Source organism: Pseudorasbora parva, chromosome 9 (genome assembly GCF_024679245.1).
Source record: "Pseudorasbora parva isolate DD20220531a chromosome 9, ASM2467924v1, whole genome shotgun sequence".
In the NCBI taxonomy this organism is placed as follows: Eukaryota; Metazoa; Chordata; class Actinopteri; order Cypriniformes; family Gobionidae; genus Pseudorasbora; species Pseudorasbora parva.
The window spans coordinates 27,290,548-27,304,464 of NC_090180.1; positions in this window are offsets into that span (position 1 = coordinate 27,290,548).

Here is a 13,917-nt window from a genome sequence, read left to right on the forward strand (position 1 = left end):
CATACACTTGCATACGCTCTCGGACTAAATATAAAATATCTTAAACTGTGTGTGAAGATGAGCGGAGGTCTTACGGGTGTGGAGCGACATTAGGGGGAGGAGTTAATGACAGACATTTCATTTTTGAGTGAACTAACCCTTTAAATAAATAAAAAACATGCAGACAACTTCAAATTAAACCACATTGATGTCTTAAGACACAAAACGATCGGTTTGTGCGATAAACCTAACAGTATTTATATAGTTTTTTAACCTCAAATACAACACCATGCCCAACAGCCCTTATATGTCACTCACTTCTGGTGTTTGTGTAAACTACGCCAGATCATGTAGAGACCTCACACACAGGAAGTGATGTCTCTAGACTAGATTATATACATTGACCTTAATTTCAGGGCTGTTGGGCATGGTGTTGTATTTTAGGTAAAAAATTATATAAATAAATACTGTTCGGTTTATCGCACAAACCGATCGATTCGTGTCTTAAGACATCAATGAGTTTTAATTTAAAGTTGTCTGTGCATGTTTTTTATTTATTTAATAGAATTAGACCCTGTTGACATATTTATATGACTGACACACAGCAACAGTTGGAGTTAAAAATCTTCATTTGTGTTCTACTGAAGAAGCAAACACACCTACACCTTGGGTAAGCAGATAAATGTCAAATTTTCATTTTTGGGTGAACTATCCCTTTAAAACCTCAACGACAAAACAGTTTAACTTACAATACAGTATTACAATGTTTGGTCTCAAGAATTTTAATGGATGGACACAAAACTGATCACAGTCCTGAAGACTGCTGTGACCTGCTTGCTCTCGTTCCGCCCCTGCCTCTAGCCCCCGTGGACCATTTTGAGAGTGCCTTTTCTATGTCTTTCTGGTTCGTAGTCTTGGACAGCGCATTCTTCTTCAGACCACCTATAAAACAAAAGCTTACACATATAATCATCTGAAATGTCCAGTTACATACTTTTACCTTGTACTGTGTCCTTGTGAGGTGTACATACAGTGCCCTCTAAAATTATTGACACCCCTGTTTAAGATGGGGTCGTGGACTTCTAAACATTTTTTTTTTTTTATAAACATAAAACCCAAATAATATAAAAAAGAGAAAAATCTTAACCTTTCATTTACGTATTGTAGACATGTTGTGAACGATGTACTCTTTTATTTGCTATGTATTTTCAAATTCTATGTATTAACTAAACACTTATTGAAGAAAAAAATATATGGGAGCGTTACTGGAGCGGGAGTCAATTTACCAGGAGCAGGATAGGATTTTTTTTTAAACTTTGGTCTGGGAGTGGGATGGGACAGGAGTAAAAATCCACTCCCGTGTCATCCTCTAGTGTGTGTGTGAGTCTGAGTGAGAGAGTGTGTGTGTGTGTGTGTGAGTGAGTTTGTGAGTTTGTGTGTGCGTAAGTGAGTTTGTGTGTGTGTGTGTGTGTGTGTGTGTGTGTGTGTGTGTGTGTGTGTGTGTGTGTGTGTGTGTGTGTGTGTGTGTGTGAGTGAGTGAGAGTGAGTGTGTGTCATTGTGTGTGAGTGTGTTTGTTTTTGTGAAATATGAGGACACAAATGTGTATAATGACATGGGTATTTCACACAGGAGAGGGTGAAATATGAGGACATTACCCATGTTCCACTTTTCACAAAAACAAACGTGTGTGTGTGTGTGTGTGTGTGTGTGTGTGTGTGTGTGTGTGTGTGTGAGTGAGTGAATGAGAGTGTGTGTGTGTTTGTGACTGTGCTTGTTTTTGTGAAATATCAGGACACAAATGTGTATAATGACATTGGTATTACACAGGTAAGTTATTACAAGGAGAGGGTGAAATATGAGGACATTGGCCATGTCCCCACTTTTCACAAAAACAAACGTGTGTGTGTGAGAGAGAGAGAGAGTTTTTGAGCGATTAAGTGCATGCACTGTATTAACTGTCTTAGTTAAGGGAATAACAGTTTAGTATGAAAAAACAGTGGATTATCCCTTTAAAAACTAAGTATTTTACCATTCAAACGCGGTTATTACTAATTGTGAGGAAATCCAGTTTCCACTCAGGTAAAAATAGCGGCTAACGTTGGTCACAAAATGTGTAACGTTACGTGGAGCATAAATGAACAATAATATCTTACTTTAAAGGCTGGCAAGAACAAAACTACACCTTACCGTCAACAAACGTTTAAGCCTTTAACAGTTATACATTTTTAGCGATTACTTACGCGGCCAAAAAACAATATAACATCATAATATTAAAGGCTATATCATTGTAAAGGTAATTTAAACGTTCAAAACAGTGTTCTCAGTACTTGAAACCGTGGATAATTCAACAATTTCAAAAAAATAAATGCATATTACCTGCTTTTCCGATCTGTCTTGACTTCTGCTGCTGAAGACTGAAACTCCTCCAGGCTGCCGCACCACTGCGCTTAGAAGAGATTGTATCCACGCGCCAGCGCGGGAATTCTTTTTGTTCGAATATTTAAAATCGTTACAGTTCTAAATTAAAATGTACGCATACTTTCAGCCGAGATCAATGACATATGATATTATACGATATAATATTATGTGGGAAAAAAATCTAACTAAAATTGTGATACAGGACTACTTTGTCAAGCGGAGTTGTCAGAACGAGAGTGTACAGTATAGGTCCCATGGCCGTGAGACCGATAGAGTTTGAAAAAAGGGCGTTGTCCCTGGTAAAGCAAAAGAAAAATGCATTTTTGCATAGGCAGGGTAACATTTTAATATTGATAATTCACAAATGTTAATTTAAAATATTTTAAATGTTTAAAAAAACTTTTTATTTTATTTTATACATTCTCTTTATTTTTTTTAATTGGCACATTAACAAAAACATTCCAATACAAATTTTTACACTTTTATACAAATCCTGATTTAGCACTAGATTTTGACATTGTAATAATATATGGAAGAAAACAAAGAAAATGGAAAATAAATAAAAAAATAAAACAAAAAAAGTATTTGGGGAGGGGGGTTGGTGGGTTGCTTGTATTAGAATTCAATTACTGTTTTTATTTAAAATAATTGATAAAAGGCCTGCATGCTGCATACAATCTCATACGGATTCACATTATGAAACACACATGGGCCCCACATAAATTGCCCATTTGCAGCCAATGCCCACATAGAACCCATGAAGGTCCCATATGTTCAAACCCATATGGGACCCACATTATGAAACACACATGGGCCCCACATAAATTGCCCATTTGCAGCCAATGCCCACATAGAACCCATGAAGGTCCCATATGTTCAAACCCATATGGGTCCCACATTATGAAACACACATGGGCCCCACATAAATTGCCCATTTGCAGCCAATGCCCACATAGAACCCATGAAGGTCCCATATGTTCAAACCCATATGGGTCCCACATTATGGAACACACATGGGCCCCACATAAATTGCCCATTTGCAGCCAATGCCCACATAGAACCCATGAAGGTCCCATATGTTCAAACCCATATGGGTCCCACATAAATTGCCCATTTGCCGCCCATGCCCACATAGAACCCATGAAGGTCCCATATGTTCAAACCCATATGGGTCCCACATTATGGAACACATATGGGCCCCACATAAATTGCCCATTTGCCGCCCATGCCCACATAGAACCCACAAAGGTCCCATATGTTCAAACCCATATGGGACCCACATTATGAAACACACATGGGCCCCACATAAATTGCCCATTTGCAGCCAATGCCCACATAGAACCCATGAAGGTCCCATATGTTCAAACCCATATGGGACCCACATTGTGAAAAACACATGGGCCCCACATAAATTGCCCATTTGTAGCCCATGCCCACATAGAACCCATGCTGCCCAGGTATAAACCATATGGGCCCCACATATCAATGTTGGCTGGGCTATACACATACTAGGCGTATACAAAAAATATTACCAGTATTAGGATCCCCCTCATCTTTTGCAACAATCAACATTATGGATGTCTCACTTATTTTCTTTACTTTTAAAGTTGCAGTTGTTCAGCAACACCCAGGGGCGAAGATTACAGACACATGAACAGCCACATGAACAGAGTTAAGACACCAGAAAAAGAAAAAGTACAACTTTGGATCATGTATTGTCTGCGTATCTCCCGGTTTCCTGTTTCACCTGCATTGCTATGTTTTGAATTTATGTTTTCTGATTATGCTTTTTGCCCCATTGTGGGTTTTTTTGTTTTGTGTTTTGTTTCGTTTGTTAAAATAATTTCACTTTACTCTGCATATGAGTCCTCACCCTTTTTCACAAGCACACCCTTGACAGAACTAAAACGAGACTTCACTTTTCTTTTCCACTTATACGTAATCTACAAGGGTCAAGGCACGGACAAGCCCCCAATTTCTGTTATGAACCCAATTGGTCTAAGGGCAGAACACAGCAGAAATGCCGGCATCAGTATCTGCGAATATAGTAATGGGTGAGAACAGAAATTACATACTGCAGATGACGAATAATGATTGTCAAGATAGAATGACTGGCTTTGGTGACTTTTGTAAAAGTTTTACATAAAACAAAATTCAAAATCGTAGCTTCATCGGGGTGCATCAAAACCTATGCTCAGGGTCTTTGCAGCCAAAAGTGACCGCCAGATGGAAAATAATTGGGAAACTGGTAAAAATACAGAGATTTTTTTGTGCGTAGCCATAATCAGCCATAATGTATATATAAAAAAGTACACAACAATGAAGGGATGAATTTCTAAAACATCAAGAGTGCAAAACAGACAAACACACTCACACACAAACATACACGAACACACACACACACGCCTGGTACACTATCCTTGTAGGGACTCTTCATAGATGTAATGGTTTTTATACCATACAAACTGTACATTCTACATTGCCCCTTCTCCTAAACCTACCCATCACAGGAAACATTCTGCATTTTTACTTTCTCAATAATTAAAACATTAAAAAAAAAAAAAAAAAAAACTCATCCTGTATGATTTATAAGCCTTTTGAAATGAGGCTGGCTGGTCCCCACAATGTAGGTGATCTCAGGTTTTACTATCCTTATGGGAACATTTGGTTCCCACAATGTAATATAAACAAGGACACAGACACACACACACACACACACACACACACACACACACACACACACACTGAAACATTTGAGACTGGTGAGACTGTAACAGAGAAAATTGAGAATATGTAAAATAAAATTGAAACATTGTCACATATCCAAAATGCAAAAGTCATGCACTGTGTCTCTCTCTTCAACACTTGCACAAACTAGCTCACGCTTTTAAAGGTGCTTGCCAAGGGATGTAAAAACAAGTGCAAAAAAGTGCAATCATCCATTCTGCAAGAGTTGTGATCTTTGAACTGTGCAACACTAATTACAGTTGGTATGTAAATAATATGCACATAATATGTAAATATAGTTAGGATAATATTTAAAACACTTATTTTATATTTTTGTTTCTTTTTTTCAATTTACTGTTCTAAAATTATTATACTTTTGATGTTATTTAAGTTTTTTGTTTATAATTCTGTTGCCTTTTGAAGATGAGGTACTGTTCATTGAATTGTACAAAAATAGATTTGAATTGACGGAATGAATTGCATTTTTATTAAATTAGAATTAAAACCAATGGGTGAACAAATGTGTTCTTTTTATAGCACAATGTTCAGGTTTGACTGTATTATTGTCACAGGGTGTTTTGGTGTTGGTTTCATGTTTAATGTTTTAAGGTTTTGACGTTCACTGTCATGTTTTGTCATGCACTTCCTGGTTTTGTCATGTGTTCCCTTGTCATGTGACTCTGCCATCATGTGTTCCTGCCTCGTGTTCCTGGGCTCCTGATGACGGGTTCCTCAATCATCTCACTAGTTCAGTAGTCAGGACACTGATGACAGGGAGTCAGCCCATTGACTTATGTCCTAATCAGTGCCCTGACTAGTGGACTTGTTAGATGATTGAGATGCGCCTTGTGTCTTTGTTGTCTTTGTTGTCATTGGTTTATGGGTTAATTAATTTATTATTAAATTAATTATGGGTTAACTATTTTTTATGAGGAAAAAAAAGAGATCATAATTATTGCATAAATATTATTTCCATAAAATTCTCAAAATACAAAAGAAATAAGAAACAATATTATTGAACAAAAATATATTACATTGATTTTATTCAGGAAAAAGTATTTCAGGGGTCACTTTTGACCACAAAGGTCCTTAGTGTCACTCAAATGTAGAACCCCAGAGGGTGAATGTGACATTTGAGTCTTTCAGGTAGAACTACGCTAGAGCTCCCATTTCTACCCGAATGACTCAGGAGGCGAGAATAACTTTTGAATAAGATTGATTTAGTCTGTATACAATGAGTTGATGAAATTATAAAGTTCTTGCTGCTACATAGTTATGCCCATATCTACCCCAATCAGATCTAAGTGATCTGCTAATTCCATTGACAATAGGTAACCTCAAGCAATCTCTGCTTTTCAGACTAACATGACTTTATTCTTAACAGCAGTAACAAATTATATATAAAATCCTTTAAAAGTAATACTAATATTACCTATGTGCCTTAACAAGTATCAGGTAAGTTTACAGCATATAATTTACCTCCTAATATAAAATGTTATGCGGTAAGTATACTATTTACATAAACATCTGGTTATGGTGGGAGTTACAATATCTATTTTCTTAATTCGGCTCCCTTTAATTTGGTATATCATGGCAAACTTATGCACCCATGCTGTCTTCTCACTATGGGCTATTGTGGCCTTACTCAACCTATGCAGGCTTCCCTGCACACTGGCTTATCGGAGCCTCGTTCTCAGCAATGCAACTTTTTGTACCCCGGCCTGTCGAGGCAGTTTAAACGGCCTAACGTGGCAGTTCATGCAGGCTACGCGGCTTTTCATTCCCTGGGCTATCGAGGCAGTAGACAAAGCCTAATGTGGCTTTTCGTGCCCTGGTCTATTAAGACAGTATACACGACCTAACATGGCAGTTCATACGGCTTATGTGGCTTTCAGTAACCCGGCCTATCAAGGCAGTATACACGGCCTAACGTGGCAATTCATGCAGCCGTGGCTTTCGTACCCTGGCGTATTGATGCAGTATTCACGGCCTAACGTGGCAGTTCATACAGCCTACTTGGCTTTCAGTAACCTGGCCTGTCGAGGCAGTATACACGGCCTAACGTGGCAATCTTTACAGCACGCAGCTTTCTCGTACACCCGCCTATCATGGCTTCTTTCAAATACTTTTGGCAGTAGCATATTAATTCCTTCTGTTTATTGACTTTACATTGATATCTACTGCATGTCAATGTCCATTCTTCTAATAATATAATCTATTTTCTTTGCAAATATTTCAGGTACTTCAACCAAAGAATCTTTCAATAGCTGGGTATCTTTCGATTTCGAAGTTATTTTGTGGGGGTTTCGATTTCGAAGTTATTTTGGGGGTAGGCTCCGCTCCTGCCTTCATCTTCAGGCAGGAACTACAAGCATCTGTACCCTCCGGATTCAGACTATGGACGGGGCCTACGCCAAAGAACTGTATCATTTCATATATGATACTCATTGTAAACAACTGTAATTAAATCTTATTCAAATGTTATTCTCACCTCCTGAGTCTATTGGGTAGAAATACAGTCTTGTTCAAAATAATAGCAGTACAATGTGACTAACCAGAATAATCAAGGTTTTTAGTATATTTTTTATTGCTACGTGGCAAACAAGTTACCAGTAGGTTCAGTAGATTGTCAGAAAACAAACAAGACCCAGCATTCATGATATGCACGCTCTTAAGGCTGTGCAATTGGGCAATTAGTTGAAAGGGGTGTGTTCAAAAAAATAGCAGTGTCTACCTTTGACTGTACAAACTCAAAACTATTTTGTACAAACATTTTTTTTTTTGGGGGGATTTAGCAATCCTGTGAATCACTAAACTAATATTTAGTTGTATGACCACAGTTTTTTAAAACTGCTTGACATCTGTGTGGCATGGAGTCAACCAACTTGTGGCACCTCTCAGCTGTTATTCCACTCCATGATTCTTTAACAACATTCCACAATTCATTCACATTTCTTGGTTTTGCTTCAGAAACAGCATTTTTGATATCACCCCACAAGTTCTCATTTGGATTAAGGTCTGGAGATTGGGCTGGCCACTCCATAACATTAATTTTGTTGGTTTGGAACCAAGACTTTGCCCATTTACTAGTGTGTTTTGGGTCATTGTCTTGTTGAAACAACCGTTTCAAGGGCATGTCCTCTTCAGCATAGGGCAACATGACCTCTTCAAGTATTTTAACATATGCAAACTGATCCATGATCCCTGGTATGCGATAAATAGGCCCAACACCATAGTAGGAGAAACATGCCCATATCATGATGCTTGCACCTCCATGCTTCACTGTCTTGTGTACTGTGTACTGTGGCTTGAATTCAGAGTTTGGGGGTCGTCTCACAAACTGCCTGTGGCCCTTGGACCCAAAAAGAACAATTTTACTCTCATCAGTCCACAAAATGTTCCTCCATTTCTCTTTAGGCCAGTTGATGTGTTCTTTGGCAAATTGTAACCTCTTCTGCACATGCCTTTTTTTAACAGAGGGACTTTGCGGGGGATTCTTGAAAATAGATTAGCTTCACACAGACGTCTTCTAACTGTCACAGTACTTACAGGTAACTCCAGACTGTCTTTGATCATCCTGGAGGTGATCATTGGCTGAGCCTTTGCCATTCTGGTTATTCTTCTATCCATTTTGATGGTTGTCTTCCATTTTCTTCCACGTCTCTCTGGTTTTGCTCTCCATTTTAAGGCATTGGAGATCATTTTAGCTGAACAGCCTATCATTTTTTGCACCTCTTTATAGGTTTTCCCCTCTCTAATCAACTTTTTAATCAAAGTACGCTGTTCTTCTGAACAATGTCTTGAACGACCCATTTTCCTCAGCTTTCAAATGCATGTTCAACAAGTGTTGGCTTCATCCTTAAAAATAGGGGCCACCTGATTCACACCTGTTTCTTCACAAAATTCACACAAACAATAACATAATATATGATAATAGCAATTAGAAACAAACAATAATAAAATACAAGAGATGTCCGTTCTCGCGTGTGTTTCAGATGAAACGTGCATGAGAACGTCTTCTCGAGTAATCACTTCTGTTGTGACTGTAGCGGCAAAAGCTACTTCTGGCCTTGTGCTATAGTAGTCTGTGAGAGTGATGGCGTAACGACAGTCCCATGTAGCCAGTTCGAAAGGACCGGTTATGTCAATGGCCACCTTTTCCCATGGTCCATCTGGCAGTTCGACGGGTGTAAGTGGTGCAGGTGCTGTTTTCACAGTTTTGTCGTTGTATTGGCATGACACACATGAAGCTATCTTACTCTGTACATATTTGTCCATTGGTTCCTGAAGTATGGAACCAGCTCGTTTGGTACTTTCTTTCTACATTTTGGCCAGCCTCTCTGAATTTGCTCTCAATTGAGTCAATTCAGGACAAGTGTCACCTGCAGCGGTAAACTCCGACAATGACATGGCATGTAAAGATTCCCTGAAAACGGTCGCTACTATGTCCGGTTCAACTTCGGCTTCTCCTGTGGTAGATAGTGGAAGCCGGGACAGGCAGTCAGCAGTCACATTCAATTTCCCTGGGCGGTAAGCGACATCATATGTAAAGCAAAGCAGTCTTGCAGATCACCTCGCAATTCGCAGTCCATCACGGCCAGTGCCTTTGGATGTGAGCAGGGTAGTGAGTGCTTGATGAACTGTGCATAACACAAAGTGATGTCCCTATAGTTAGGTTCTCCAACTTTCTACTGCCCAAACACATGCCAGTGCTTCAAATTCGACAGTGGAATATTTCCTTTCAGCAGAAGAAAGTGTTCTGGATGCAAATGCTACCACTCTCTCTGTGGTATCTGAATGAAGTTGACTAAGTACACCCCCCAGGCCCATAGTCAGAAGCATCCATAGTTACATATGTAGGCAGTTTGGGGTTGTACAGTGCTAGGGCAGGGCTCCCAATAATCAGTCTCTTAATGGCTGTAAAACTATGCTCAGCAGTCCAGTTGAACTGTCGTTCTGTAGACTCCCTGAGTGTTTGACGTAGAGGTTCAACAAGCATAGAAAAGTCAGGAATAAATTTACTGTACCACGACGAAAGACCTAAGGATCGTAGGGAGGATGTGTCATGTGGGGCAGGTGCATTGGCCACAGCTTTGATCTGATCTTGATCTGGGTAAGGCCCCTTTCTGGATATGGTGTGGCCTAGGAACCGCAAAGAAGTCTGGTTGAGCTTACACTTCTGCATGTTCAACTTGAGTCCCGCCTCGTTCAAAGCATGTAGCACCTTTCTTAGATTGGCACCATGCTGCTGTTGAGTGGTTCCGTAGCAAATCCCATCATCCAGGTATGCTTGTACTCCTTGTATGCCTGCTAGTATGGTTGTCATCATCTTCTGGAAAGCTGATGGAGCTCAAGCAAGGCCAAACAGGACCCGGCAGAAACGGAAATGTCCATCGTGTGTGATAAAAGCAGTCATACGGCTCCGGCTGTCCGGATGCAATAGCATCGGCTGTAAATCACGGCTGTCCGGATGCAATAGCAGTTGATGGTCGAAAAGACAGTAGCTCCTCTCAGTTCAGAGAATAGCTCATCCATATGTGGTAGTGGGTGACAGTCACTGACAATGGCTTTGTAAGGTTCCCTGAGGTCAACACACATTCATAGTTTTTCTCCATCTTTTCTCCGCGTCACCACTATGGGAGAAACCCATGGAGATGCATTAATGCGTTCTATGACGCCCTTTTTCTGTAGGTCTTTGAGCTCATCACTCACGGCCTGCCTCACCGAGAAGGGAAGTCTTCTGAGTTTTTGTTGTATTGGCACAGCCTCTGATTTAAGTAGAATTTTGTGCACAAATCCCTTTGCAAAGCTACTCTTCTGTACCTGGATCTCGGGTGCAGTCTGTGGTATTGTGTGTGGTACAGTATGTGTCCTCTGTGCAGTAAGACTATCAAAGCTGTCCGTTTTAACAACTTTTGTACCCTCAATACGCATGTGCAATGCCATTACTAGATCTAGCCCTAATAGAGCAGTGCCTGACTTCACCACTACAAAAGAGCCTGTAGTAGAATGCCCATCATGACTAACTGTGGCATGCATACACCCTTTAACGGGTATTTTCTCTCTGGAATATGTGAACAGGTTCACTGCAGGCTCAGAAAGTTCACATGTAGGAAAGAGGGTCTGGTAAGTGCTCTCTGAAATAATAGAAACTAATGAACCTGTGTCTACTATTAGCTTAACGTCATGGCAATGACCATTAGCATTCACTTGCACAGTACAGAGAATTTTATCTTGCACGGTGTCAGTCATGTATAGCACAGTCAGTTCATTTATCACTATTTCACGCACCTCTTTTTGTCCCGATCGACACATTTTGGAAAAATGTCCCACTTTTCCACATGAATTGCACGTCACTTTAATAGCAGGGCATGAAGGTTTATTTGCCAGGTGGCTGGTGGATCCACAACGGGAACATGCGCAGCGAGTATTTGTAGGCGATATTGATGAAGCTTGTGTTTTTTGTTCTTTTTGATGGGTCTTCCTTTGCTGTTTATGTATGGCCCTCACCGACGCAGCCGCATTTGTAGTATTTTCGGAGAGAACGCCTGCATTCTGTAGACCCGCCTCAATCTGCAGGGCTAGCGAAGTAGCTTTAGCCAGGGTAAGCTCTGCCTCTAACGAAAGTCTGTCTCGTACGCGTGTATTGGCAACGCTCTATCAGCTGATCTTGAAGCATTTGCTACTCCATAGCACCAAACTCACACAGTGCAGCTAGCTCACGAAATGAAGCTAGATACTGGTTTATCGACTCATCTGGTCGCTGTACCCTTTGGCGAAATTTGTGTCGTTCCGCGATCACGTTTACTTTAGGAACAAAGTAATTTTTAAGTCCATCCACCGCAGCATCATATGTGGCACCTGTATTTGGTAGTGTGTAAAATGATCTTTGTCCCTTGGTGCCAAGTGCATGGAGAAGAACAGCACGTTTTCTTGCCTCGGGCCACTTCTCCCTGTTTGCATCGATTACTAACATATAGTTCTCGAACATTTTATGCCATGTAGGGAAGGGAATTTCAGGTTGCCTGGGCAAGGCATGAACGGTGTAGGTAAAGGCACGTTAATAGCCATCCTCGTCACCAAAATGTGGTATCTTGTAAAGATATATCAGGAATGACCCGAGAGACATGCATCAGTAACTCACTTTATACTTCTGCGTCTCCTCTCCACATCCAACACCTATCCTCACTGCACACTCAGCGCCCTCAGCGCCGTGTTCATTAACAGTATTAACAGGACACAACAAACAGTTACAGAATACTAGCTAGAGACATGTGGGATCCTTCTTAAGATTCATCCGTGGCAAGGAAGAAAAAGAAGAGGAACATGAGGAGGATGAAGCCAAGCAAGAGAAATGAATGTGTTTTAAATCTGTGTAATAAAAAAAAAAGATTTTTTTTATTTTTCATTTTTGAAATAAAGGTTTCTGAGTGATATCAGATTGTATTTGTGTTTTTATTGTACTTACCCTGTAATTAAATGAAACAAGAGGGGAACAAGAGCCACTTTAAATTAAAGCCCCCACATCCATACTTACCCCGTAACTACATGAAACAAAAGGGGAACAAGAGCCACTTTAAATTAAAGCCAGCAGATCCATACTTACCCTATAACTACATGAAACAAGAGGGGAACTAGAGCCACTTTAATTTACAGCCCGCACATCCATACTTACCCCGTAACTACACGGATAATTACCCCTTAATTAAAAAATACTTACAGTATAATTACCCCTTAATTAAAAAATACTTACAGTATAAATAATTTGTAAATTTTCCTGATAGTTACCCCTTTTTCCCCCAATATTACATATTGGGTTACACTTTATTTTGATAGTCCACTTTAGACAATCTACTAACTATAAGTAACTTTGCAACTACATGTCAGCTAACTCTCATTAGAGTATTAGTAGACTGTCAGTAGACTGGTAGGTTATGGTTAAGTGTTAGGGTTCGGGTTAGTAGAATAAGTTGAATTGTAGTTGCCAATTTACTTATAGTCAGTAGAATGTCTGTTGGGGGACCGACAAAATAAAGTTTTAGTAACTATTAATCAGACAGTCTACAAATACTCTAATGACAGTTATTTGACATATAGTTGCAACATTATTTATAGTTAGTAGAATGTCTAAAGTGGACTATCAAAATAAAGTGTTAACAAATATTGTTCCCATATACTTACTTTATAGTTACACTATAATTACCGAAAGTTATGCTGTAAATTCATTTTTAATTATGCAGTACTTTCCGGGCCGTAATCTAAAGCGTTACTGTAGTTTACATAAGTGTAACTTATCAAGTGGTTCAGCGCTTGTTGGCTAAATTTTGCATGCTAGTGAATACATTTAACCAATGAAGAGTAGAACATGAGATAGATTAATGGTGCAGTGCAGTCAGATTAGACTATAACAGTTTTCGCTAGAGTGTAGGCTGAACTGAAGCATTTAGTAGTTTCTATGCATTTGGGTGTGCACTCTGCTCACTTACTGTATTTGTAACACGACAACAGTTGTCAATACAACACTAAGTGTGTTACAATACTCAGAATATGCTTAAGAATAAGGCTAGGCTCGACTCTTGGGAGGATAAAAATGTATTTTAGGCCAAAAAGGTGTGAAGCAGCTAACGGCCAGCACATTTATTGCACAGATAACAAAAAACAACAGGTGGCAGTGACCAGAATAATACTTTGTTTTATAGTCCCAGCACAATGATCGGAAATAGGAAAATTCCAATATTCAGTCTGGGTTGTGCGTATCTGGTCCAGGAAACAAATAAAACAAAGTAGAAGAA